We start from the raw sequence: 27,643 nt of genomic DNA on the forward strand, positions 1-27,643 counted from the left end.
TCAAAAATGGAATCAGCTAGTTACTTCTTACCACCCTGGGGAACATACAGTATTTAAAAAACAAAGAATGCATTGGTACTTTTGTTCACAAACAATTTGCTCCATAATTCTAGGAAACATGGTCATGTTGGGAAGATGGCCAGTCGTGTTCATCATCCAATGGAGAGTTCACGAAGTAAAATTTTACCTAATGTTACACAAAAGGAAATGTTCATGACCTAATGTGTTACTGTAATTGAAAACTGTGATTATAAAATTAGGAGCATGAGTGAAGAGCCAGTAGTTCTCCAGAGCAATTTTGAAATGTCTTCTTTCTTACAGTCACAAGGTAGAAATAGCTGAGGATTTAGCTTCGAACTGTAAAGGTTTCAAGGTAGCGGAACAAGTCACACTCTATCCCAACAAATTTACTGCACTAAAGTAATAACAACAATGGAGGAGTGGCCTTAAGACATTGGCTAGGAAGATAGGGCTACAGTTTAGGCTGAGAAACTTGAGCATGCAAATGTACCCTTGGTGCTCATGTGATAGGTGACAAGATTCACCCAGCCCATCTCTACCTTGAAGCTCTCCAGGCTCACTCACCTCCTCAGCTGCTATTAGCTCCACACAAGACCCGCCTTCACCACACGCTTTTTCCTATGGGACTGGACTTGACTCTGACCCTGACGTAATTTGTGGTGATCGAGGGGCTTCGGGAACACCTAAGATGTGCACTAAGACCTTCCTACCATGGCTTTATCTCCAGGATCCCTAAAAGAATACATCAGTGAAATGTGTATGGATATTTGACAGAGGTAGAAGCAAAGCAAGTTTCAGATAACTCAGACTCATTGACAACAGCAAAGCAAATCAGGATTCAGGATATAATCTACTGGCTCAAGTGCCTAATATTGATAAGAAAAATATGCCAGAGTAGAACACTCAACTCTGCATTGATCTACACTCACTGAGGTCAATATGCTAGATGTGGAATGCTGTTTAGGAAGAAACCTGAAAATTCAAGCAATCGGAATGGGCCCCGTGTGTGAGAGTTAAACTATAGATCACTAACCATGCTGTTTTCACAAACCCAGAATGTATACCTGGAATGGATATTGTTAGTAAGTGGCAGAATATAAAAACTTATTGTCTAATAAAGTGTTAGTATAGTTCAAGTTAATGCCATGTTAAAGCTCCTATGCTCTCATCAGCAAAAAGTAAAGTGATATCCCATACCTGACACAGCCGCTGGGATTAGAAACATGATCAAAGACTAAATATGCAGGGTTGGCGATTACTACTGTGTCCCCACTTAAAATGTCTGTTCAGGCAGTCAAAACAAACAAAATACACCACATCATGGAGAATTTCAGTAGATTTATTATGAACTAACCCAGGTAATAATGGGGGAAGTGGGAAGGGTAGGGGAAAGGAAATAAGGGAAAAGAAAAAAGTATGAGAAAAATAAAAAAATGGAAATAAAGGTTTTGTAATTAGGGAAGGGAGGGCAGGGGTGTGGGGAAAACTGAGAACCAAGACCTGTCATGTAAAGGTACAAGATCCCAATGATGAAGCTAACTGTACTGTATACCTAAACAGTACCAATAAACTCAATGAGAAAAAAAAATCGCAGTTTCAGATATGGTATCTCTTTACCTGCATAGCGAAACACAGCCCCTATTTCTTTTCTTTCTTTTGGTGCTAGGGATCAAACTCGGAATCTTATGCTTGTGAGGCAGGCAGCAGAACCACTAAGCTAAATCCCTGGCCAGGTTTCTGTTATTTAGCAATTAATTTGTCAAGTGTGTTTCTCAGTCAGTGAGCAAAATCATAAAGTCTGGATATACACAACATTAATAATATTGTATATTGCCATGTCTTGCTCCAAGGGCTGTGATATACTTTTTCTCTTTTATGACATTGCTATGTAATTTTGTTTATTTATTTATTTATTAATTTTGTACCAGGGGCCCAACTTGGATCCTTGTGTTTGCTAGTCAGGCGGTGGAACCACTGAGCTAAATCCCCGGCCTTCCTCTTTTAGGACGGAGTCAGGGCTACCTGGTGTAACCTGATCAAAAACATGGTCAGTTAAGGTTGGGATTTAGCTCAGTGGTTCCACCACCTGCCTTGCAACCACAAGGACCTGACTTCGATCCCTGGTACTTACCTAGCATTTGTCATACCTTGGAATTGATCCCTAAAATAGTCAAAAAGAAAAGAAAATCACAAAATAGATAGATAGATAGATAGATAGATAGATAGATATAGATAGATAGATAGATAAATAGGTAGATAAATAGATATTTTGAATGAATCCCCACGTGAGGAAGAACCTTGCGACAAGTTCAGGTTGTAGCATAAGGTCCTTGCTCTCAGCAAGACGGCGGGTAAGAATCCATGCCAGGGAATGGGAGTGGAGAACTGCTTCATGGGATTCCACTTCGCTTCGTCCAACCTCTACTCTTTTCAACCCTGCTCTGTCCTGCAGGGGTATGACCTGTACCCTTCCCACAAAGAAGCTCCAGCATAGTCTGGTGTTTCTTTGGTTGAAATTATGGGAAGTTCGGTCAGGGTTCAGAGGAGGAAAGCGAAAGCATAAAGAACATTTATTTCTCTGGTTCTTTCCTGAGATTTTGGCTGATATTTACACTGTCCTTCAAATGACCGTCTCTGATTCTCAACTTCCTCTCCTATCTTAAGAGTGGTCATATGTCTCCTATTGCTGACCTGTATTTTCTTTCTTCTTCTTCTTCTTCTTCTTCTTCTTTTTTTTTTTTTTTTTTTTTTTCAGCCCTGCTTATTTGGGGGTAATTTCTTTGTAAATACACATTGTGCAGATGATCACTTTTGGTGTACCCTCACTTTCCTTTGAAGGAAAACCCAAACTACGTAACCCTGACTCACTAAAAGGAGTAAGAATGTGATAGTAGTTCCACGTGGGAGCAGAAAACAAGAGCAGAAGACTAGCAGAGGTACAGCTTTTGAACAGAAAGCAATGAAGAAATTAAGTTACTTTGCACATCAACATGAAAATATAAAGTAGATGATGAGTGGGCTGTGCCCTGATTTGAAGGGGCAACGCACTGTCTATAAAAGATGAACATGGTTGGAGAAGAGCACTGTGTTGCCGTCCTCATATTCACCTTCATCACCGTTACTCTATCAACAGCATCACCCTTCATTAATATCATAGAAACAACAACAATAAAGCCAGTAGTTATGATGGTGTGAATGTCGTAAGCAGTAGCAACAGTATTTATTCATGTTGGGCTATAATACTCAGTTTTGGACAAAGCCAAGACTAGAAAATTAGCAAAGAAAAAATGAATTTCAGAAATAGAAAAAAAACAATGAAAGTAGCTTGACAGAAAGTTAAGTAATATAATGTAGACTCCTCAGATGGCAGCCAAAAAAAATTTGAAAACTACGAAGGAAGTCCTTATTCAGCCACAAATATTTATTGGCTTTCTTTTGTGTGCCAGGCACTCATATGAAATCTGATGCTGTGCAAGAGAGGAAAGTAGACAGGGTTACATTTGCAAATTACTTTTATTTGAGACAATGTGAACAGGATTATTGTTCTTATTATTTCTTCTCCTCTTGGGGTATTCAGCAAAGTCATCTAAGAATTACTTTAAAATGACAATTATCTCAGCTCCTTTTTAAAATCTCTAGTCAGCTATGAAGTATTTTATGTTGCTGTGAGCAACTCTATCAAAAATAGAACAAGAAAAAAATGCTGCTGCTTACCAAGTTAAGACAATTAAGCATGAAAACATTAAAGGTTGGTTGAAAGCGACAGCAGATTTTGCAGTTTTCTCAGGCTCATATTTCTCCACAGTTTTGGCCTTACTGTGTAGACAGAAACCAGGATTATAATAGTTGAAATTAAAGTGTACATTCCTTTGGAAATAATCAATAAAGTATACTTCATTCATTCTTCTCTCAGAAGCCTCTATCTTTCCTGTTACCTGATTTGTTAGCTCTCTAGTAATTTCTATTCATAGAAAAGCTAATGTTTCAAAATGGAAGGAAGTAGTTCGAAATATGTCAGGTTTTCTATATTTTTAAGCTATGGATAAAGGCAATCTTCTTAAGAGGCAGCAATCGCCTTTCCAGTTGGGTCTGGTTTTCAAGCTTCTTTTCAAAACATAACTTAGGAGAGGAAGAGAGTGAAAAATAGGAACTGATCACATGTCCAATTTCTTTCCCTCCACCAGCTCGAGGAATAAGTTAGCAATAAATCTACAACAAAGAGACTAGAAGTGAGGCTGTCAGAAGATGTGTCCCACCAAAATTAAGGAGTGAATTAACAGGAAAGTAGGGATAACAGGAAATAGCATATCAAATATTAGGGAGAGATGGACAGAGTCCACAGGACGTGAGCTGTATATGTAGCTAGAGAGGACGCACTAGGGACTTGTGATGCCAGCCAGGCCTGAATTTTAGCTCGGATTGAAGACAACGGATTGGCAGAGGCACTTTTCTGTTTAGCATTCAGCTCCCAAAAAGATATTTCTTACTTCCTGGTCAACTATATTTTTTCTATTGCCTTCATTGGCAGTGAGTATTTAATTTGAATATAAAATTTTAGTTCATTTCTCTTTATTTGAAAAATGGTAAGTCAAGCCTATTTGAAATGTTGAAGTTATTTAAATGCATGAAATTTTCCTTCCATATATATGTAAATTTAAAAATGCTATGTTCCCATATTTGATAGAAATGTTAGCAGAATGAAACTGTTTTTATTTCAATGGCTATCTCAGATCAAGAACATGACCATGCATTTCGACACGACAATTTAAAGCTCAGTTTGGCAGGTGCTGCAAAGAAATCTGGTTAATAGATCTCTGGTCTGAAACATTTTTTTTCTGATCCAAAACTATGCAAATCTTTGCTTTTGTCCTCATTTTTTAAAAATTTAATTTCCAAAATTTTTTACTCATTGTTGAATGCAAATCAAGTAGAAAAAGCCATACAGAATTGCTTTTAATACCCTATAGAAGTATCATTTCGTGATTTTTTTGCCCCCAGTCACTGAATAAATGTTAACATGACCTCATCTTATATTAAGTGTCCTACTCTAGTCATTTCAGATAGGTGAAGATATACAAGCCCTTTTAAATACTAGTACTTAATTATTCATAAGGATTATTTAACTGAAACAGCACTAAAGGATAATTCAATTTTAAATGCAATATTCAAGGAATATTAAATATTATACATTATTTGCTAATTGCAAAATTCACATAGCATTCATCACTGCGAGCATCTTTCAAAGTGTGCTGTGTTGTTTCTGTGGTTAAATCTTTAAAATAAATGGATCGTAAAGGAATTGGCTTCAGTATTACGCAGCTCATGTGTATGGATTTGTTGCTGGTAAAGTCTAAGAGAATTGTATTGATTTCCATAGTGGTTGCAGCAAGTCTGCACACCAACCAAGAATGGAGAAGGGTTCCTTTCTCCCCACAACCCCACCAACATTTGTTATTGTTTGATTTCTTGATAGCAACCATTCTTTGTGGGTTGAGGTGGAATCTCAGTGTTGTTTTCATCTGCATCTCTCGAATGACCAGTGATATTTTTTTTCATATATTTACTTGGTGCTTTTACTGCTTTGCTTGAGAAATGTCTGTTCATTTCAGATGCCCATTTTTGAATCGGGTCTTTATATTTGGGGGGGCTGATTGTTTTGAGTTCTTTTATATTCTACATAATAGTCTAGTTCTTTGTCTGAGGAGCAGCTGGTAAAATTTTTTTTCCCACATTGTAGATTGTCTCTTAGTTCTGTTGATGGTTTCTTTTGCAGTGCAGAAGCTTTATAGTAAGATGAGACCCCAGTTGTTGATTCTTTCTGCTAGTTCCCGTGCTACTGAGGATTTGTTCATAAAGTCTTTTCCTATGTCAATGTCTTCCAGAGTTCTGCCTAACTTATATTCCATCAAGTTTAGTGTTTCTGTTTTAATATTTAGATCTTTAATCCACTTGGATTTTGATTTAGTGCATGGTGAAAGATAAGGGTCTAGTTTTAATTTTTGGCAGGTTGAGATCCAGTACACCTCAAAGAGCTGGGACTAGAGGTTCCTTTTGACCCAGCCATCCCTCTGCTGGGTATCTTTCCAAAAGAATTTAAAAAATCATACCAGAGTGATTTATGCACACCCATGTTTATAGTGGCACAGTTTGTAATAGCTAAAACTTGGAAACAGCCCTTTTGCCCATCAGTTGGAGATTGGATAAAGAAGATGTGGTTTTCCTATAAAATGGAATACTACTCAGCCATAAAGAATGAGAAATTACATTAATTTTTAGGAAAATGGATTCATATTGAGGATATACTCCTAAGTGAAATAAATAAGTCACACATGTGTAAATACCAAATAGTTTCTGTGGTGTGAATAAACTGTAATAGTACATAAGATCCTAATGAGATAACTTACATTGTGAAATGGTAAGAAAAGGGCTGAAGGTGTAGGGAAAGTGGGAAGGTAGAGGAAAGGTAATAAGGGAAAAATATGAGAAAATGCAAAAATGGAAATAAAGTGTTTGTAAAGGGGAGGGGAGGAGGAGGTGAAGGGAGGGCAGGGACAAGGGGAGAAAATGAGAACCAAGACCACCTGTCATGTAAAGGTACAAGATCCCATTGATGAATGTAGCTGTACTGTATACCTAAAATATACCAATAAACTCAATAAAAGAAAAAAATAAATAAATGCCACATGATCTATATATAATGCTAAAATTTGTTACAGCTACTATGTGCCATGTTCTGTGCTACAATACTTCTTATGGTTTAGGAACGTTATAAAACTTGTTCAAACAGTGAGTAAGTTATAGAATTATTGAAACATAGGTGTGCAGAATGATCAAACTATACAGTAAGTGTTTAAATTAAAAATTTTATTACAAAAAAGAGAATTGTATTACTTCTAATATTAATGATTGCATTACTTCTAAAATATCTATTTTCTTAGTTTGATATATTTAAATATAAAAAATCTTATGGCTTAATCCTATGTGCATACTAAAAGTAAATACAAAATTAATTTTTTGTCATTTTTTTCACTTATCATTAGATATCATAGAAATAATATAATGGGTCAGTGAGCAATGAGGAGCTACTCATAGTATGCACTCTATTGGGGTTTATATTCTAAATAATGTTTTTTCTTACATTTAAATGTGTTGATTAGATTATATAAAATGTCTAGTTCGCTGTTGTTAGTATGGGTGATATTTATACAAATATGTAACTTTTGCTTTACAGTTTCTTGTGCCAGACAATGTGTATTAGATTTTTTAAAAAGCTGTCTCATGCTAAGTAGCCATAATACAAGTTAAAGAGCCATGAATTAAATCTATTTATATGGTTTTCCCTGGAGAAATATGAAGAAATATCTTAGTTATTTTCCTTGTTGCTGAGACCCAGTACCTGACACCCATAACTCTTAAAAGAGGAGGTTTATTTTGCTTCAGTTTGTAGAGATTTTTTGTAGAGTCCCGCTAGCTCCTAGGCAAGATGGCATGGCAGAGGAGAGGCGCCCATGGCATGGCAGGCAGGAAGCAGAAAGAGGGAGGGAGAACTACCAGGCCACATCCCCAGGGACCAGTCTCTTCTTACCAGACTCCGCCTAGTGGTCGGTCAACTACAAGCCCCATCATCCAGTCGCCTCCTAAAACCACAGCCTATGAATGCATGAGGCTCTTGGGGTCATTTAGATATAAACTGTGACAAAGGACAAAGTTCCAAGGTTGGAGCTTTCTCACATGGGCTGACAGAGGAACTGGATTTTAGCCATTTGCTGTCAAGGATCCATGACTCAAGTACTAAACAGCTCATTTGCTGACTTTGAGGAGAGGTGAGGGACAGGGACAGGGAGTAGGCGAAGAACTCATGCCTGCATTGTATGATTATTTCAGTTATGTTCCATCACTGTAACATAAGTAAATATACTTTAACAGCTTGTGGGTAAATTCTAGTAAACCTCTCATCAGTTGGAGGAGTAGGATAAGCTCTTCTTTACTTTTGATTGCTTCACTTTTTTCTGTACTATCAGTAAGCATTGCTATTGATAAGGATCACAGACACATAAGATGTCCAGGAAGGCTAATCCATCCATGTCTGTAAGACAGATGAAGAAAGTGGCCATGAAGGAAGCTCACAGTCTCCAGATTTGATAATTTTAGCATAAAAGGATTTCCACACAGCTCAGTGTTTGATCTGGGGCAATAAGTATATAAAAGGACTTCCAGTTTAAGCAGGTGCCTTTCATACATTGTTTCAGGAACTTACTGGTGCACAACACTCAAATTTGTACCTTCTAATTAGAGTTCCTCAACTTCCCATTTTCCTTGTGTAAATGTCAGAATAATTCCAAAGTAGAGATTTTTAAATCAAGTTTATTTATGGTAGATAAGGTTGTGTCTGTTTAATGGATTTTAGAAAAGCCAGTTACCTTATAAATAAGTCTTTATTAATTTATATATCACTAGGTATGCCAAACTTCATGGATAAATATGCTTTGTCTTTTGTTAGTCCTTAATAGTACATGTCGGCACGGCATGATGATTGCATTCCTTGTGGGGAATTGGTACATGTGTATAACTCACCTTCATTCTTTTTTCCCCCCTTAGCCTTCCCCTCACTATCCTGATCTCCTTCCCATTTGAGAAAGATCACTCTGTTACTTCTTATTATCTTTCATTTTGCTTTATTTACATTTTGGATTTCTCATATAAAAGAAGCCATGTAATATGGAAGTTCCTGTGTCTGATTTATCTCACTTAACATCGTGGTCTCAAGATGCATCCATTTTCTTACAAATTTTCTCTTTTTGAATTTATATGATTTGTGGTTTAAAGCTTTAGGGAGTTCTGTTGCCTTTCTTTGATTGCTGACATATTAAGGAGTTCCAGAGGTATCATGATAGCCTGGGCAGAAAAAATACACATAACTCTCTCTATAAAATATATCATTCACGCAAAATTTTAATTTATTAACTATTTTTTAAATAATAAAATTAGATTTTCAGTCGAAAATATTATTTTCTACAATATTATTCTTGACTTTGGGGAACAATTTCAAATAACACAGCCGATTTTATCCTCAAAGCTCTTTCAGCGGACCATGAAAGATATGCCAAATGACAGTCTGAAATTTCACACAGAAAAATCTGCAAATGGAAGATTAATATTTAGAGGGATTTAGAAGGTCACTGGCAAACCTGCAAAACAAGCAAACAAAGTAAACTAAGCTAGATTGTATAGTGGCCCTTCATGAAGAAATAAAAGCTAAATTATGTATTTTCACTTCTAACCAGTATTTTATTAAATATTGGCCAAGGAAGCTTTAACTGACAGACTAGAAAATCAAATCACCTAGGTCAACATGTCCGTTAGGGTAACAGAAAAGTGCAGTGATGATGTGGCTTCCATCACTGGAACAAAGAGGCAATCTATACTGCATTATAAATTAGAATTTAATTGTACATATTTGATACCTTTAGATTTGTTTTTGACATTAAATCCAGTTCCAGTTTCTGGAGCAAGTTTATTACCTGCAAATTTAAACAACAGTCTTTGACTAGCTGTTCTTTTGCCATGAAATGGTAGAAAGCAGTAATGACAATACGGATATGATAAATTTGAAATTCTCTATAGGACACATGTAAAAGGAAAAAGAAAGCAAATACCCGAAGCCAGTTCTTTCAGGGTGAGGTGAAATGTGTGTTGGGGGAACAAGATTTAGAGTTGCTAGACACAAAAAAAGCAATGCCAGAATAGATTTTATTTTGGTACTGGGGATAGAACTCAGGACCTTGAGCTTGCAAGGCAGTTGCCAGAACCACTGAGCTAAATCCCCGGCCCAAGAATAGATATTTTTTAATGCTTGTTGCAAATAGATTCGGTATTTATAAATAAATATATTAAAAAGCAGTTTATAGAACATTCAGAATGAGGTTAGGGCCAGAGACTTAGCTCAGTGGTGCCATGGCTGCCTCACAAGCCAAGGTTTTGAGTCAGATCCCTAGTACCCCAAAGGAAAAAAAAATGAGGTTAAAAGAAGGAAACACTATTTTTATACTGAATATGTGACTATGCCCAATGTGTGCATGTTATTTTATATACGTAATATATATTAACACATGCACAACACAGAGTATACGTGTGAGAGAGTGAGAATGTTGTATTAAATAAGTATGTAACTATCATAACTACTAAATATATATGAAATAGTTCTTCCTATTGTAATTGTACTGCTGAAATTTTATCCTTAACAATTGTACCTTATAGAATGGACTAGGGTTACTCTATATTTCAAATCACTTTCAGCATTTTCCTACTTCCATCAGTAATGTCAGTAGTTTCAGCATTTAGTTAGTAAAAATGAGATGAAAAATTTTAACAGGAAATACTCTATGACTCATTGGACAGTCAGAGAAAATTAGTAAGACAGCCCGTTGATCACAGTACCATTTTAGATAATTCAAGAAGCAGTACACTTTTAAACAATGATGACACTGCTCGCAGAATCTAAATTAAAAGTCTGTGAAGTTAATAAACATAATGGCAGGTGATGTTTTTATTATATATAGCTAACTGAAGAAGTGATTTTAGAGGATTTATCTAGTCAGGCTGCAAATGTATGAAAAGATTTTATTACTAAATTTAATGAGTTATCTTATTAATTGAATCAGGGGACATCTAAATAACAGCTAGTCATAGTGCAAACTATATGAATTTATTCTTTAAATAAATCTTTATTGATTATCTATTAAGTGTCTGGTGGTGTGCTGCATGCTAAACTTGTAAAAAACAACGAACAAGGCAGACATGGTGCCTAACCTCTCAAGTCACTCTTTTTACGGCGTGGAGGGGAGATGAATAAAAAGGCATAAAGTACTAAGGTGAGGGACGAAGAAGTGTTGTGGAAGGAACTGAATGATACTTAGCACTCAGTCTAGACAAGCCAGAGGTAGTCTCCAAGACCTCCTTACTCCTTAAGGCCTTTTGTTTTGTTTTGGTATCCAAATGCTTCTACTCGGGGAAATTATATAAAGACTACATTTTATTTCTCACCTTTCTCTTCCATGAGATGGGTACTCTTTCATACTCCAGTAAAAGGGGGGTTGCAATGTAAAACGATGTAAGTAATTTGGCAAGAACACCAGCAATACCGTAGGAAATGTTCCTTTGTACTTTGTATGTCATTCCAGAGCTGGGTGAGGCAAGCTCTTCTTCACGGTCACTCCCTTCAGGTTGAGGTCCTGTAATTCCCCAGAGCCAAGAGGCTCTGGGCAGAAAATTGATGAATCTATGTATTGAAAGCCTGAACCGGTGGCTGAGAGGAAGAAAATGAGACTGAGTTTACTGTGTAGAACTGTGGGATATGAGATCTAGAAAAACAGTTTAGAGAGGATACGAAAAAGAGGGTAAATGACAAAGTGTCTTCCCAATGCGCTGAAGATAGAGCATTAGGTGTGCAGGAAAAAAAAACCCAAAAAACAATTTTGCACCTATCATCATCTCTAGTGTGAATGTGTAATCAAACAAGTTTTAAACAATAATTTCTGCTGATGGAGATTTCTTCCTTGAGCTTACAAGGCTTGAACACATTGTGAAGAGTATATAAAAAGCTTAATAATTGTATCATTATAAGCTAGGAAGGGACTCTAAGGAGCCAACCAAGATTGGCTGGGATAGCAAGTATTGACTAATGTGTATTTTCTTCATTCAAAATACTGATGTACTTCTACCTTTCCGGTGCATATGAACATCTCTTATAATTCCTCAAAGCTGTATCTCAGTATCCATAGGATTAAATTCTTCCTTGTATTTTTACTAGGCTAGCTAGTTTTATTACCACTGGCTGAGACACTGAAAGACTACTTGAATTATAAAAAGGAAATACCATGATAAATTTCTAATATGAATCCTTGGAAATCCTCTATGCTAAATACTTCTGTCTGTGAAAATACTTTCCAAAATCTTATTTGGCTTTGATGGAGTAGCTTTGAAATCTCTAGGTTCACTTCAAAGATTAACCTGATACAAAGGGTTATATGGGAAGGGAACACAGAAGAGGGAAGAATAGAAAGGAGAAGGCAAATACTACTGAAAAGATCCAAAAATTATTTGGGGACATCTGAAAAGCACAAGTTAGAACAAGTTAATGTCCCAAAACAATTTTTTATTGCTAAGGAAAAAGGAGCCTCTCAAAAGTTGTACCTGGAAATACCTGGAAATCGCATCTACATGAACCCTAACAGAATGTTATTTAACTTTTTGAAGGGTTTTCTGGAAAAAAAAAAAAAACACATAACATTTTCTTTATCCAGTCTCCAGCTGATGGCCAATTGGGCTACTTCTAAGTTTTAGTTATTACAAACTATGCTACTGTGAACATGGGTGCACATATATCACTGGAGCATTTGAATTAAATATTTACACTGAATCCAAATAATTATTTTCTATCCAAATTTTCACATGATCAAATGAATGATATGAATCCCACAAGGGCAGTGGAATACTATAAAAAGAACTTCACTACTCATGGACATTTAAAATGGCAAAGCTGAGATCTAGAAGATCCAAAAACTGCAAGCAGAGATATTTTTCCCACATCAGTGCCTCCTGGCTTCAGCATTCCAGAGTTGAGGAGATTATTGCCCCTGTAAACATTGACCCAGCTCTTTCAGGAAGTTAGGATGAAGAATGGCTAGACAAAGTTTACTCAGACACAAGTTAATGAATACAACAAAGCTACCTATTCCTTTGTGTAGCCTTAGTGTGTAAACTCTCAAATAGCTTCTTGGATTTTTTAAGACAATGTCTATAAAGAGAAACTTTTCAATTGCTCTCACTTCTCTAATAGCCACAGGAACGTCTGTTACCCAACGCACTTCTGCTGAGTAGAATAACTAAGTAGCAGCTGTCAGTCTTGGTAAGCTACTTTTGCTCAAGGAAGCAATCCTGGAGCATTTGGGAGCAAACCAATTGCGGAGCTGTTGCAGTGAGGAAATAGAGACTACCATAGGGACAGGAAACAGGCTTTTGCCTTGTCCTCATTAAAAGCGTGATTTGTAATGTGTCTCCTTTTTTTTTTCTTGGATAGTCAGGAACCTAACAGTCATTTTTGTTATAAACCATAACCAATATTTAGCAAAGGTACTGTCTTTTTACTCCTCCTACCTATACTAGAAACAACCTTCAACAAACTATTGCCATGTAACATTTTTTTGAGAAGCTAAACAATTTAACTTTTAAATAAAAGAATAGCCAGCCAGTATTGCATCAATATGTGCCGCATTATCTCAAGTTACAAGTGACTCCAATTCCTAAGGATCTTTAAGATCTTAACAATTTCAGAAATTTTAATTACATTCCTTTTATGCCCTTTAGTGTCTTTGTGACATTGAAAATACTCTTTAAAAAAAAATCAGACAACTAAAATCTAGTTCTGATTGGCTGACACAGAGAAAATTTGTGTCAATAGTTTTTGAGGACACCTTTGTTATGTTTTGTAAAATATGTCCTTAGGTCCTGTGAATATAAAGTTATATGTATTTATGCTTTCTTACTGAGCAGTCTTATTTTTATATTAACCTGGTATCATCTAAACAATAAACAAACACAAGTACACATATAATACATTTTTACCAATACAACCAAAACAAAGACTTAAATTTAACTTAAAGTTATACTTTTGGTATGATTTACCTTTTTACAGTCTTTAGCAATGTCTGAAATTAGGTTTTCCAGTTGTAGCAAGATAAAAAACTTATCTCATAGGTGATTGCTTGGCTAATTAATCCGTTTGAATTTCCTGAAGCTTTTTTTCTCTTGTAAGTCTTAGTTTAAAAGATCTTGTCTCAGGTTTTAAGATATTTTTTCCTTATGTTAACAGATATGGCTCATCAGAACTTTACACATCTTATCCCAGTTCTGTTGCTCAAGAATTCCAGTGAAAAAAAAAATTTAGGAAAATGCTCTCCACAAAGAAAAGCACAAAGGTAAATCATCTGTTGTTAAATTTCTCCATTTTTTTTAGTTAAGAAAAAGAAGTCGCAGAAGAAATACATTTTCAGTGAACAAGTTTTGACAAATATTCTGAAGTAAAACCATCTTAAAGTGAACCAAGTACTACTGAGCAAAATGAAGGCAAACTTAAACCCCAATAAATTCACCAAAACTAAACAATGTATTGATATTCTAAATAGCGATACCAAATCTAAAATGATATGGGTAGCACAGAATATTTATTTGCAATACAATTGTGCATCCTTTCTGGGGCTGATTTGAACCAAATGCAGCTAAATAATGATAGACTACTCTGCACAAAAGTGCAAATCCAGAAGGGAATTACTTCCACCAAGTATTTAAAAAATGAATTTCAATCTGATAATCTGAATCTTTCATTATTCATGATTTTATCCAATTATTTTCCCAGTTACACTTAGTTCACATTATATAACAGGAAATTCTTATTTTGAAACCATACTTGTGCTTGTCAACCTGTAGAGTGATTGTTCCTGTGAGTGAGGGATGTGAAGACAGACTTCCTGCATTTCCCAGCATGAACACAGAAACACTCATATACTCCTGGAGGCCTGGACTGGTGCTAGAAGCAGACAAACGATATGGTGCCAATGAAGTACAATTTCTAGAGAAGCCAGAAAAATTCATTTTCTTTTTCTCCTCTTCTTACTCTTTGTTCCATCATTTTCTATAGGTCTCTCACATTTCTCCACCACTTCGGATCAAAGTCATTGATTGCTTTCTTTGTATTGTTCTGGAGTATTTCTTTCAAAGGACGTTAGCATAATAAAACTTTAAAAGACAGTGTCTTCTCTCAGGTGAGAGCACAGACTTGTTTTCTGCCCAAGACAATAGAGATAACGTCTTCTGTGGTCTAGAGGCTTGTTAGATTTGCTAGCAGTCGTCTTTGAGGTTTGGGGATTTCCCTAGTTGTAGCACAAATCCACTGACATGAACCATGTACCAGGACTGTTTCTCATCACCCACGGGACTTGAAAGGATGCAGGTGGAAAGGAGGAGCAAACGTGAAATTTGACACTTGCTAGGCCATCAGTGCATTGCATGCTTTACCAGCATTTATGAAACTCTGGCAACCCATTTGCTGGATAGCACAGTTCCCAATTTGGCACTTTCTGGAAAACAGAAGAAGGAGAGGGTGGAGGAGGAGGAAGAGAAAAAGAAGGAGGAGTAGTATGTAGGGAAAGAGGAGGAAGGCTTTATTGGTCTGCATCCACCCAAGTTTCTTTTCCTCATATTTGGATAAAAATTACCTTTAGTGTTTATCCCAGAGACTGATTTTTCTTTGAAAATTACCAGAGCAGAAAAATGCTCATTGAGGTACTGGCTGGAAACAAATGAAGGGGAAAATAATATTGTCACACATCGTGACACAGTTTTCGGGATAAAATCAGGTACATGCGTGTTTCCCTACTTTGGTCGCTTTCAAATGGAAGAACACATCTGTTATTATCTCTAGATGACCCCTCAGCACCTCATGCACTCAGACGTGGGGCTCTGGGGAGGTGATCGGATTTTAGGGGTGCCATACTCATCTGTCCACTGATGAGTTCATAGCTAAATGTGAGGTTGGAAAGCGAAGCCTGGTCAGAGGAGGCATTTAAAATTTCAAAATAATGAAATATATGCAAAAAGCATACACACGGAGTAGCCACGACTACTAGGAGAAATGGAGATTACTGTCAGAAATGAATCTAGCTTGTTCCTCAGGGATTCTCATCAACTTTAGAAACTTATTTTCAGGATTTATTGAGAAAACTAACTCAAACAAGCACTGGTATATTTTAGAGAAAAGTGGCAAAATGGAGGAAGATGCTTCTGATAAGCAAAAGGAAGTCTATACTCCTTCATTGCAATGCCTACAGCCAGAAATAAATATTTCCTACGCTATGATCTCAGGCTGGGTAACTTCAGACAGTCTAACAAGGGAGTTTTATTCCTCCGCCTCGACAATGATATAAATACGCTTGGAGATGACAGCCGATGTAAACAGATCAGTCTGTAGAGTGTACTGATTCCACCAAGGAACCGAAATTAGTTCTCCCATTGGCTTCAGAAGAGAGGTTCGATTCCTTGCCCTTCCTTAAATGGTTCTACAGGACATTACAGCCCCCACATCTCCAGCCCCTCCTCATACCATGCTCATTACTCCTGTCAGCATCTTTTCTCCGCTGTGGACCAGCCAAGTTTCCTGTTCTCTGATTTCAAATTCTGGAATAAGTTTTCCTGTCAACCTCAACAAATTGCTACACACCCTTTAAATTTTGATTCAAAGAGCACTACCTAGGTGGGGGAAGAAAGAAGAAAAGAAAAAGCACCGACCTCTGCCCTGCTAACCGTAGGCTGAAGAACACATGGACTGGGGTAGCGACTGACTGTGGTCTGGGAGACAATACGCACTCCCTTCAGCTTTGGCAATCAGAGGGGAAAATAAGAAGGCTGTCAAACAATCGAGCAAGCTACTCCGTTCCCTGAGACAAGAAGATGGGAAGTGAGAGAAATGAATGGGACAGGTACATACAACGATGACAACGACTCTGACCAAGAGCTGATGCTCGACTTCATTGTACATTCATTGTGATACATTTTTTCCGTAGTAAAATCTCCGCCCAAGGGGAGATATAACACTTTCCTGAGTACCTGTTGGGCAGTGTGCAGATGCTTGCTGCAGAATAACTTAATTTCATCTGCTCTAGAGACCCCTTTCTTTTATAAGAAAAACAAAACAAAACAAAAACAAAAACATGAAGTGTGGTGGCACAGGCCTGTAATCCCAGCCCTCTGGTAGGCTGGAAGGAGGATTGCAAATTCAAGCCAAATCAAATCCCCCATACAAAAAAATTAATAATTAATTAATGGCAGGCCTTTGAGAGCCCATAAAAGTGAAATATGGCTTCTGTTATGAGCTGCTCTGTCTATGGAGTAGTAGTCGCTTTCTTACTTTTTGTTTTGTTTTTCCTGGAGCTAGTTGTTGTGTGTTTGTTTCTTATAATAAGCTTTCACTTATTTTTACTTTAGAGTTGGTCCATGTTTGATTTCCATTTAATGTGTTTATAACCCACGCTAGCCAGTGACACTCCTACCAGATGTGTGTGTAGAGTATTCTGACCTCACTGATTAGAGATTGTAGGACAGTTCGCAGTATGTGTTAAGCAGAAAAATTACTAAAGTGGAAGTTGTTAGAGATGGCTATGTTTTAAATCAACTATTTGCCTAAATTCAGAGGCATTTTGCAATGGTGACCTGGAGTGAGGTTGGCCTGGTGGGGGTGATGGAGGGTAGAGACTTGGCTTCTTCTTACTGTCCGTGAGCAATGCACCTCCCGCCCAACCTAACATCAATGTCACTCTGCGCCCCTCACTCAGAGACACTCAGGATTAAATACTGCACAGAAAATAGCCTAGAACACTAGAAAAGAAAACTATTGAAGTCATTTGCTACTAAGAAAAATATAACAGTAAAAAGAGAAAAGTATTGGATTAGAGAAAATGTGATAGAGATGACCTGTTAAGAAAGTTTTGTGTTCAGGCCCCAATGGGAAAAAAGTTTCCACAAAAATGGAATTTTAGAGAATTAGAGTGAAGAGTTTACAAGAGCTGTTGCCATAAGTATTACCAATTATAATTGCTGTTCAATTTTTTTCCATTTTCTTGGGCACAAGAGAGTCTGAGATCATCTTTATTCTTTAATTATTGTTTGAAATTAAAATAAAAAGGAGTAGGGTGAAGGGAGGGCAGGGACAAGGGGAGAAAATGAGAACCAAGACTTGTCATGTAGAGGTACAACATCCCAACAATGAATGTAACTGTACCGTATCCCTAAAATGTACCAATAAACTCAATTAAAGCTGAAAAAAAAAAAAAAGGAGTAGGAATGTAGCTCAGTCCAAAGTTCCTGGGTGGGTCAATTCCAAGTACTGGGGAAACAAACAAACACCTTAACGAACGGATACCTAAACTATCTCATCTCCCTTCAGGACAGAGGACATTGAGATCAAGTTAATTTAGACAGAGGACATGGAGATAAAGCTAAAATTAACATTCAAGATGCACATAGGCATCAAATTCGCATCCTTTACAATGTCTAGTTCTAGGGCTTCTCTTTCCACTGCCCTTGGGGGGACGCCTGCAATCACTAGCCAATGTCCGGTAGGAATGGGCACCTGATTTCCAGGAAAAGTAGGGCCTTGCATGACTGAGAAACTCTGCAAACAGGGAAAATTCCAGGATTGTGATACCAGCACAGAGATAATGATGGACTGGGCCCTGTCCCATCTCTGTTCATCCTTAAAAGCTGGCCTACTGCTTTGTGGCAGGTCAATTTGATCCTCTTTATCAGCGTGTATCTCCTCTACCATCACTGAAGTTAAGAGTCCAGTCTGTTCCCTGTTTTCTCTCTTATTTTCTAAAACCTCAACCTGTCACAGATTAAAATTAGACCCTTATCTTTCGCCATGCACTAAATTAAAATCCAAATGGATTAAAGATCTAAATATTAAAACAGAAACATTAAACTTGCTGGAAAGTAAGTTAGGCAGAACTCTGGCAGACATTGGTATAGGAAAAGACTTTATGAACAAATCCTCAGTAGCACGGGAACTAGCAGAAAGAATCAACAACTGGGATCTCATCTTACTAAAAAGCTTCTGTACTTCAAAAGAAACCATTAGCAGAACTAAGAGACAATCTACAATGTGGGAAAAAATTTTTACCAGCTGTACCTCAGACAAAGGACTATTATCAAGGATATATAAAGAACTCAAAACAATCAGTCCCCCCAAATATAAAGACCCGATCCAAAAATGGGCATCCGAAATGAACAGACATTTCTCATACAAAGAAGTGAAAGCAGCAAGAAAATATATGAAAAAATGTTCCACATCACTGGTCATTCGAGAGATGCAGATGAAAACAACACTGAGATTCCACCTCACCCCACAAAGAATGGCTGCTATCAAGAAATCACACAATAACAAATGTTGGCGGGGTTGTGGGGAGAAAGGAACCCTCCTCCATTGTTGGTGGGAGTGCAGACTAGTGCAACCACTATGGAAATCAATATGGAGATACCTCAAAGAGCTTGGACTGGAGGTTCCATTTGACCCAGCCATCCCTCTGTTGGGTATCTTTCCAAGAGAACTAAAAGAATCATATCACAGAGAAGTATGTGCACCCATGTTTATAGCGGCACAGTTTGTAATAGCTAAATCTTGGAAACAACCTATTTGCCCATCCGTTGGAAACTGGATAAAGAAGTTGTGGTTTTTCTATAAAATGGAATATTACTCAGCCATAAAGAGCGAGAGAATAGATTCATTCATAGGAAAATGGATACATATTGAAGATATACTCCTAAGTGAAATAAATAAGTCCCACATGTGTAAATACCAAATAGTTTCCCTGGTGTGAATATTCTGCAACAATGCATAAGATTCTAATAAGATTACTGACATTTAGAAATGGGAGGAAAGGAGCTAAAGGTGTAGGGAAGGTGTGATACGTAGGGGAAGAACAAAAAGGGAAAAGAAAAAAATGTGAGAGAATGAAAAGATGAAAATAAAGTGTTTGTAGATGGGGAGGGGAGGAGGGGGTGAAGGGAGGGCAGAGGTAAGGGGAAAAAAATGAGAATCAAGACTTGCCATGTAAAGGTACATGATCCCAACAATGAATGTAACTGTACTGTATCCCTAAGTGTACCAATAAACTCAATTAAAAAATAAATAAATAAATAAATAAATAAATAAATAAATAAATAAATAAAATAAAAATATAAAACCTCAAACTTTTGCCTGGAAATTCACACTTTATTTTAGTTTCAATTTCCATTATCACCAAAATAAACACCCATACCAGCTGGTGACACTGTATTTTGTATTGTTTTCTTAGAATATGTTCCATCTAATTATATATTAAAAATTTTGTTTCAAAACAGTATGCCACATTATCACTAGCAGCAGCCTCACATGTCTCTGCTTACACCATCTTTTGATTGCATTATTTCCTTGTGCTTAATTTAATATATGTGTATATATGTCTATCCTGCAGCCTAGGTATGTAGTAGGCTGTTTTCTATAGTTTGTTTTTTGCAAGTACATTCTATGATGTTTGCACAATAATGAAAAAGCCTAACAATGCATCTCTCAAAATATAAACCCACCCTTAAACAATGAATGACTGTACTATTTTAAGATAAGAAAGAAAAATGTACAACAAACAAAGGTAAGATAGTGGGATATGTTTAAATATGGTGATAGAAAGCATTTAGGTATGGAAAGGCTGAAAAGATTATTAAATTAAGTAGAGCAGTAGGTAAAGGAAGTAATCGGCACTTAGGAGGTTATTGAGCAGGTTTTCAGAACCACCTAAGTTTGTTCTGGAGGCTTGGTGAGGGTGATTTTGCTTTCTAGGCAAAAAACGCTCCATGCATATGGATGAGGACTTGTCCAGAATGTGTCCACAACAGGAACCCAGGGGAGCTCCTGATCTTTATACCTCAGGGAAAGGAATTAAGATGTGTTATGTACATGTGTCAACTCCCCACAAGGAATGCAGACATTATGAACTGCAGGCATGTACTAACGCAAAAAGGGAAAAGGAAAAAAAGAGAAATAATCCTGAAGAGGAAAGCTGGAGGCAAAACACAGAAATAAGTCATTGAGACAAGGAAGAAAAATTAAGATACAAATAGAAGATAACATATTCAGTATCAAGAACAGAAGCAACATTAATAAAGTTCTAAACTTTGAATATCTTATGTTTTGTAACAAACCATTTGAAGTTGTCTGGATACTCAGACAAACATTTTTATAGGCAGCTAATCATATTTCTTTTAATATGTAACTCCTTCTTAAGGTTCATACTACATTTGGACTTTCTCGTACCTTCAATCACCTCTAAAACTTTATTACATTATGAAGGCTGCAGGAAGAAAAGAGAGGGGAGTCTATAAGCTAAGCAATCACCTGATATACTCCATCAAGTGGTTGTTCTGTAGATTCAAGTAACATTTAGGCTTTAAGAAAAGAAATGTAAAATGTTGAATTTTGTACAGGATGGCATTTTTTGAATACCATGATACCCTTTTGAGGGCAACTTAGAACACTGTGTGATTGAAGTTTTCTGAAAACTTCTGTGACCAATATACCAACAAATTCTAACTTAATGAACTTGTAATAGCTATGACTGCTTCCCAGGACAGTTTAGAAGAAGTTCTGTTAGTGTCTTTCTAAGGTAGGAGATCAAAGCACATTTTGCTTCCTTCAGTTTGGATCCAAATCCAACATGCCTTGCCCTGTCCATATACGAATGACCAACTTTCTCCCCACGTCACACTGTCTTTTGTAGCATTCTGACCTGGGAGAGTCACCTCAGTAACTTCTTTCCTCTCTCATTTTTTTCCTTCTCCATTTCCTCTTCCTTCTTCTCTTCTTTTTCTTTGTAATATTTTTTAATGCAAATTTATGGATGGGAGAGGCAAAGAAGGGGGAACTCAGGAGATTCTTCCCTAAATAACAAGCTTCTGCACTTCATGTAAATTTACAATCCAATTTCAGCCAGTAGCTTCCAAGTCAAAAATGCAAAAGCTCTCCCATCTATAGCTTACTGGATATAGGGACGAATGTATGCAGTTAAAGGGCAGGGTCTGTCAACATTTCAAAACAATTATTTATCTAATTTCCAAATGATGCAAATGGAAACTTACTTGTACATTTTAACTTTAAACTCCACTTTTCCTGATATCCTTTTTTTTTAAAAAAAAAACATCCTAATAGAGTGGTACCTCAGTTCACAAACTTAATTCTTTCTATGATTCTGGTTGCAAACTCAATTGAATAAAAACTGAATTGAATTCAATGGTTAGGTTCCATGTTGACCTTATAGGGAAATTTGGTTTGGTTCTTGTCCAATTCAGTTGAGGCCAGAGCTGTGGAAATAATTAAGTTCATGAACTGAGGTGCCACTGTATTCTCAACTCTACACATTCATGTCCTCCTTCTCCCTAATCTGCAAGTATCTACTCTTTGCCCAGAGCTTGGGAATTTCCTCCCTTTAATCCCACTTTTTGACGCACTTGTGAATAGTTACTTTCTCTCTTTTGTTTTCCTATCACTATTGTGTAGATCTACTTAACCGCTGTCTCCATTTTCCACTCCTGAATCTCTGGCTCTGTCCTCTGTCCCGTCTGTCATTACTTGTTGAAAGGGCCTTCCAGTTCTGGCCCTGCCTGGCTATTACCTGAATGTCTGATTAAGTTTGTTTACCTCTAAAATATGACCACCATAATGAATGCATAGGATGAATGATAAGTGAAATGACACATGTAAATCATTCAGAGCAAGGACTAGCATAGTTAATAATCAAACAATTGTTTTCTTTCTTTTTAAGAAACTGATGGGAATAGGCAGCTCTTTACAAGGCAGGAGAAAGCAAGAGGGCTGTCAGTGATTGTTTTCCTTGGCATCCAAGAGCACAAGCAAATCTGAATGCAGTTATTTTAATAAGACTTTGGTGAGAAAGATGTCCCAAAGCAATTCGAGCCCAGGTTCCTACTCAGACAAATGTGTCATTTGATATCATAAATACATATTTGATAGATTGATATCATAAGAGTTTTGATAAGTTTTATAGGCATCATGACCAAAAGCTCTAACTAAAGTATGATTTGGTGGTTAAAGTTCACTGAGGCTTTGTGGTAAGGTGACAAAAAGTCGTAATAATTATATGGGAATAAGAGGAAATAATAAAACAAAAGTATTTTGTTTGTCTTAATACAAATTTAGTTTATACATTAAAGAAAATAAGAACGTGTTATAGCACATAAAAGCTGAAATAATAGGAAAGGTTATGCCTCATGGTCTAGCAGAAACTTTTTATTAAAAAGAAGGCAAAACATGAAACATTTCTTTATAAATATAGTTTATCTATAACAATGCAATTTAAATTAAGAAATATTTAAAAATATTAAGAGACATAAGTGGAACATGTTTCAATGAACAAAATAAAATGAGGAAATCAGTTGGCATGTTTTTATTTCAGTTTTCCATCATGTAATAATTTAGAGACTCTAACATTATTTAAAACAGACTAAAACTTTTCTATATCACCACTGCTTTGATTCTATTTTGCATTCAGTTCTTGGATTAAGATTTCAAAACATCTGACTTTACAAGGGTGGAGAAGAGTACCCTCTTTAGGTTATAACTGGAAAACAAAAAAGAACACTAAATCAAACTGCGAAGAATCTTCTGTAACTATGAAATATTTAATACCAAATAAAATTGATACCAAAAATTTAATGTAATTTCTGTGACATTATTATAAAATATCTATGTAAGCTATTTTAATACTGAATGCAAATTAAATTTATACATACTTTGTATTTAATTTTTTTCTAATTATGAAAATGAAATAAAGAAAATGATTTGTCTGGCCTTTCTTGCACCCCACGTAGCCGAGTGCTAGTTGCTGGTCAACATGACAGCAAATCTTATGCAATTTGACACCTTCTGTTCTTTGCCTTAAATGCTTCCTACTCATAGTATTTACAAAATAGCATTTGAAGAATGAAATTTAGAATAGCACATTGTTCAGTGGTTCTTTTATTATCCGACTTAAGCTACACTCATTAAATATTACAATTTCAAATTCTTAATGACAAAAATAAGTGCGGTATTTATGGACTATAACTTGACATTTTGATACCAAATACATTGTATGAATGATCAAAACAGGCTATTCTCTGATTTCACTTCAGATAGCATAAATCTTTCACCTTTTACAAAACAGGTAATATATCCATCATGTTACATATTCGTTACTTTTTGTGGTGAAAGCACTTAGAACTTAGAATATGGACTTCTATTAACTACAGTTACTTTACTCAGCAATAAATCAGTAGAACTTATTCTTCCTGTCTATCTGGAGCCTTTTTTATACCTTTTACTGATATTTCCCCTTTATGCCACATCCCCAGCCTTTGGAAGTCAGCATTTTTTCTACTCTATTTCTATGATTTTGAAAATATTCTACATGTAAACAAGTTCACATGATACATGTCTTTTTGTACCAGGCTTATTATACTTAGCATAATTTCCTCTAGATCCATCCACGTTACTAAAAAAATGACAAGATTTCATTATTTTTAAAAGCTGAATAGTATTCTATTGCATATATTCATTTTAACCATCTATTCATTATCATTTAGATTATTTCCATACTCATCCATTTTGAATTATGCTGCATTAAGGGGAAAAATAGACATTTAGTACAATGATTTTAATTTCTTTGGAGATGTACGTATGTATGTATGTATATGCTCAAAAGTGGGATTGCTGGATCACATGGTAATACTATTTTCAGTTTTTTGAGAAATTTCCACACTGTTTTCTCAAATGGCTGCATTAATTTACAGTGCCACTGAGCATGCACAAGGGTTCCCTTTCCTCCACATTCTTGCTAACTCTTATGATTTGTGTGTTTGATAAGAGCCATGTGGAGAGTGATATCTCACTGTTGTTTTTAATTTACACTTGCCTGGTATTTAATGATGTTGAGCATTTCTTTGTATATATTTTGCTAATTTGTACGGCTTCTTTCAAGAAATGTCTTGAATAATGATTTTAGAAATACACTTGAAATAATTTTTATTGCCACAATTATAAAAATGCACAGTCTACATCTGACCCTCCCATGGAGAGAAAAATGAACTTTGAATTTCAGTAGAAAGCTCATTAATTCTACAGGATTTACTGGAACCGGTTCATTATTTGGGATAAATAGTATTGAATAATACAAGTCACCATTAGTTACACTAAGCCACCAGCCTTTAAAATAACACAGTTAATATTTCTGGTATTTACTTCAGAGCTTGCCACCTGTATTAAATTATTTAAAATTAAATGAACAGACAAGAATAAAATGGGAAATGAAGTGCAAATATTAACAGTCTGCAACATACTTTAAATCTCCTGGTCCCAGGGCCGGGGAGTTAGCTCAGTGGTGTGTCTGCCTGCCTTGCAAGCTCAAGAACCTGAGTTTGATCTCCGTTACCAAAGGGGAAAAAAGTTTCCTGGTCCTTTTCATAAAGTGAATTTTGCATATTCTAAGACAATCATTGTCCTCTTGACTTCGGAAAAGTTATGATTCAAATGGAATTGTTTTATACTTCAGAATTCTGTGTTTGTTTTTTTCTTAACACTCCTGTGATAACATAAGACGGTAGCTAACTTAAAGATATTTAGCTCTCTGGCAGGGAATGATAACTGGTTATTTCTTTTAAGTTACTGCTCTGAATATCGCATCACTTGTAATGATTTCAAATATTTATAAATCAGCAAAATCTTAGGAATCATTTTATAAAATTGATGGTGAGAGTAGGGCACAAGAGGTAGTTTGGAATCAGTGGAATCCACGACAACTTACCACATACCCTACAGAAGAGAGTTTGGAATTTTAACATATCATAGCTCATGGCTTTGCACCTAAACATACTATTTTTCCTTTGACTATATAAAGCATTCTCTTTTTCTCATGCACCTAATTTCTCCATTTTCTTCAAAACTCTTCTCATAGTAAAAACCTTTTATTATTATCTAATCTGATTTCGGTATTGCTTAATATGTTTATTAGATGCCTGTATGCATAAATGTAGCATAGAATTCAGTGGTAGTATTTTAATCATTTATTTACTTAACTACATCAATAAATTCAGAAGCCATGTCTTATTTGATGTATCTTCAAAGTCTACCACAGTTCCTGGAAAATTGTAGATATAAATAAACAGTCTTTCGCTGGACGCAGATGGGAGGATTGGGGGAATGTTTAGAAAAGTTTCTCTCTCATTGAGACAATGGAGTACTCAGTTTGTTGTTCATTGAAATAGGAAATGGGAAAAAAATTACAGTGGTACCTTGTTTTACAAATTTATTGTTTTATAAGTTGAGGGAAGATGGCAGCTGCGTTTGAGTCTGTGTGGGGAAGGTGGCCACAGTCAGGGGTGTCACCTGATGGGAAGTTTGTGAATGGAAGCAACATTTTGCTGAAGGCTTTTTTATTATTTTTGTGTGTGTGTGTGTGTGTGAACCAACTTATTTGCAAGCAGTAGCATTCACAAACTGAGGTATTACTGTATTTGCAACGAGGTATAATGAATTCAATTTGAGATATGTTTGGAGTATTTGTGGGTATACCTAGTCTCATCCCAGTTTTTAACAGGGAGCCTGGAAAGAAGATGTAGAAGGAAAAGAAAGTACGAGTAAGGACGCTACTTTAGCAGAACAACACACATATCTCAGGAAGTCTGAAATGGTAAAAAGGAGACCATAAATAGGTTGTGTGATCACTAACTGCGATACTGGAGTAAGAACCACCAAGCAGATGAGTTCTGGGGGTGTCTGTAGAAGATTGACATGCAGCTCAGCAAACCAAGGAGAGGATCGACAGAGGATGTGAAGGGTGCCAACCAAAGAGCTTGTGTCCTAGATGGAATGAAAAGGAAAAGAAGGAGGTGTCCCCCTTTTTGGAGATGTTCTGGTGCTCACCATTGCCTTTGGACCTTGGTCTGCAATTGCTTCAGCCTTCAGTACAGATGTTAAGCCTTCTAATGCAGACCCTTTGGCTTCCAGTGCTGATTCTTCAGCCTTGTAACACAGACCCACACTAGTAACTGTGCAGTAGGTTCCCAGACCTTCAACCTTGACCTGCTAATGGATCCTCTGGCTCTCTAAGTAGATGGCCAATTGCATCTTCCACCTCCAATCCTACAGAGAGCCAGCGCAACTTCTCAGTTTCTGACCCTGGAAGCCTACTTAATAAATCCCTTTGTATAATTATGCATATATTTTATATTGATTCAGTTACTCTTAAGAACCCTAAAGAATATCACAGAAGCCAAAGAAGGCAACTAAGAAAGAAAATATGTATTTTAAGATATTTCCCTGGACCTGGAGCTAGTTTGGGGATTATTTTTAGGTACATTTATGTCTTCTCACTCACCACTCTATTTTTCAAATATCTATTAAAATTCCTAATAGACTGAAGGACGAAAGGGCTGACAACCTGAAGCCTCTCTTCTCATGCACTGGCCAGACATACATTTACTCATCCAGAACTCATAGTAAATCCTACTATGTTCTGAGCCCTGCACCAAGAGCAGGAAATGCAGAGGTTAGCGTAAAAGACAGGATACTTGCTACGATTTTGCTGCTAGGTATGGAGGAGGATGCTCAGGAGAGCAAATTCATAAAAATTAACAGAACTTCTGGAACTGTACAGTTTCCTGAGATGAAAAAAAATTAGCTGGTCCCTTCTCAAGAGGGTCTTTACTAACCTTTCAGTACATAAATGTATAAAGTTGTATCTGGGCAGGAATTTTTATTAAGATGAAACAAATCCAATCTAGTACATTCCTTTCACCACCACTGGAAGAAAATGCTGACCTCAAAATCCATCTTAACCCAGAAACTCTGCTACGGAAAGGGCTTGGTGGCAAAGATACATTGTGCATGGGATGAAAACACAATGCCATGGGAAACCCGAAACTCCCAGGTCCAGGCAGTCTGCCCGACTATGGGACTCACGTGTTTAAGAGTAATACAGAAGGGAAC

Source organism: Fukomys damarensis, unplaced genomic scaffold (genome assembly GCF_012274545.1).
Source record: "Fukomys damarensis isolate Sample0158 unplaced genomic scaffold, DMR_v1.0_HiC HiC_scaffold_18, whole genome shotgun sequence".
Classification (NCBI taxonomy): domain Eukaryota; kingdom Metazoa; phylum Chordata; class Mammalia; order Rodentia; family Bathyergidae; genus Fukomys; species Fukomys damarensis.